The sequence below is a fragment of the Cervus elaphus genome, chromosome 9 (genome assembly GCF_910594005.1).
Source record: "Cervus elaphus chromosome 9, mCerEla1.1, whole genome shotgun sequence".
NCBI lineage: Eukaryota > Metazoa > Chordata > Mammalia > Artiodactyla > Cervidae > Cervus > Cervus elaphus.
This window is the reverse complement of record NC_057823.1, coordinates 43,827,332-43,830,131: the sequence shown is the minus strand read 5'-3', so window position 1 is coordinate 43,830,131 and position 2,800 is coordinate 43,827,332. Positions and strand designations below refer to the sequence as shown.

The 2,800-nt window shown below is 39.8% G+C and overlaps 1 pseudogene; it reads right to left on the bottom strand.

Annotated features, from left to right (window-relative positions):
- Positions 1-286: 286 nt before the first annotated feature.
- LOC122700783 lies at positions 287-1,358 on the bottom strand (annotated as a pseudogene).
- Positions 1,359-2,800: the final 1,442 nt, after the last annotated feature.

Genomic DNA, 2,800 nt, shown 5'->3' with positions numbered 1-2,800 from the left:
TTGAAAGAACAAAAAGTTGGGAAACTGTCTCAAAAGCAATTTTTTTTTTTCATTCTTTCCTCCATAGTAAGGTGATGTTCTTAAGTAAACCAATCCATTCACAAATGACTCTCTGCATCTGTCCTGGTGTCTTCTCACTGCCACAGTCATGGCATGACTGAGAGAAGAGTTTCCTTAAAGTCACTAATTATTTGGATAACCTAAAGCTGCCCTGTTACCTCTGGGCTCTTATCCCCTCTTTATACAGTCAAGTCCATGTAAAACAGGAAGCTAAAGATCCTCTTGTCTATCCATATCCAAGTCCTCCACCACCATAAGCTCCTTTTCCTCCTCCGTAACCAGGGCTAACTCCCAAATTGCCACTTCCTGGTCATCCACCACACCTATTATAACCACGACCAAGTCCACCGACCACTTCTTAATCCATCAGATCGTCCTCCCAAGCTACTTCCTCGTCCTGATCCTGGTCCAACATTTCCGTCATTACCAGGAGAATCTCCAAAACCAGCTTTGCCTTTCCTTCCACTTCTAGAACTCTGGACTTGTTGCATTTTAGGTCGAGAAAAGGCCTTTCTTACTTCTGCATGATGGCCATTGATGGTATGGTTTTTCTGCAACACAATCTTATCCACAGGATCATAGTCATCAAAAGTCACAAATCCAAACCCTTTTTTTCTTCCAGACTCTCTATCAGTAACTATCTCAATGGCATCGATTTTTCCATATTTCTCAAAGTAATCTCTAAGATGATGTTCCTCGGTATCTTTAATTCCACCAACAAACAGGTTCTTCACAGTCAGGAAAACCCCTGGCTGTCCAGATTCCTCTCTTGGGACAGCACGTTTGGGGGCAATTGTTTTCCCATCAATAGAATGAGGTCTGGCAGCCATGGCAGCATCCACTTCAGCCATGGACGAAAAGGTGACAAAACCAAACCCTCTTGATCTTTTGCTTGCATGGTCTCTTTTGATCTCACAGCTTATAAGCTTTCCCCACTGCTTGTAGTAGTTCCTCAGACTTTCTTCTGTGGTTTCAGAGCTCAAGCCGCCAATAAAGAGTTTACGGAATTGTTCTTGTTCCTTCTTTTTCTTCCAAGTAACAGTTTGGAAGCTTTGCTCAATCTCGGACTCCATCATTTCAGCCATTTTCCTGGTGAGGGAAGGTGAGGGAGATGAGGGAGATCTCTGGGAAAGCTCAGCAACCTGACTGTTCACAATGCTGAGGTAACAAGAAACTAGAACTTAACTCACCCCGGATCTGAGGGGAGAACCTCCACTGCTCCAGGAACACCTTCTAAGAGCACCTTCACAACGATCTGGTGCCACCCTTTGAAATTCTTGAGCACCTTTCAATTTTCCTGCAAGACATCATTTACATGAGTGACTTTTCCTGATTCAGGAATCCAAATTAATATTACATTTTCTATTTTTTTTTCCAATTTTAGATTGTACATATATCACTATCTTTTATTTCCTATTGTTTTTCTCACTAAATTGGATATCCAATGAAGACAAGATTGATCTAGACTTTAATGTTTAACACTGACATATAGCAACATCAATATGTTTAGTTCTTAGGAAATGCTCAGAATTTTGAAAGAAAACTATTCACACCAAAAAAGAAAATTTTTTTTCCACGTTTCAAATAAATTCACTATAGTTAAGCACTGATAATCTTTTGTGGTGGACTGCAATCATTTTCAAATCATTTTTCTCTGTGTAATCCATTTTAAGACTCTAGCCACAATAAGCCTGTTTAAGATGTAAAGCTAATCAGTACACCCTTTCTTTTAAATTTCTATCCACATGGTATTTTTAAGGGCAGAAAAAAATAAAATTCCATTCCTGTTCTGCCATAATTATTAACACTACCTCTTAAAACACTCAAGATGTTTGAGTCTGGAGGGAAAGTCACTTGATCCTCTCATTTACAGAGCACCTAATATATGCCAACTTGTGGACTAAAACCCAGGATTCATAATCCCACTTAAAAAAGTTACTGCTCCAATTTATTTTAATCCTGATGAGATAAAAGTGTTAATAGACTAAAGAATGTCTACTCTAGTGTTAGGTATGAATAAGGATTCTGACAAACAGTAAGGCCAATCCAGAGATAGGAGACATAGAGCAAGAGCAGTAAGAAAGGCAAAAGGGAGGGAGAATTAACTACAATTTCAGATGGTGATGAGATTATGGGAAGTCTGACTCCTGATATCTGAGCAAAGAAAAAAAAAAGGATGGGGGTAGAGTTCCCTGGGAGTCCAGTGTTTAGGACTCACTTTTACTGCTGTGGCCTGGATTCAATCCCTGGTTGGGGAACTAAGATAGCAAAAAATAAAGGGAAGAAGGAAAAAATGGGAAAAAAACCCACATTGTGACTAAGGAATTTTACGATAAAGAGAACAATTTCTGCAACACAGGGATAAACACTACGTTGCTTACCAGGGACGTTGATTTTAAAAACTAAAATGTTGGGGCTTGCCTGGTGGCCCAAGGGTTATGAATACTCCTGCCAATGCAGGGAACACAGGTTTGATCCATAGCCTGGGAGGATTCCTCATGCCATGGAGCAACTGAGCCCACACCCTAGAGCCCTTGAGCTACAACTACTGAATCCCACATACCCTAGACCCCATGCTCTGCAACAAGAAAAGCACATGCACTGCAACTAGAGAAATCCTGGAAGTAATGAAGAGCCAGCACTGTCATAAATAAAAATTAAAATGTAAAATCTGGACTGTAATTCCCAAGAAAGTTTCATATACAAAGGTATGTAAAACCATGAATCATAAATATATAAA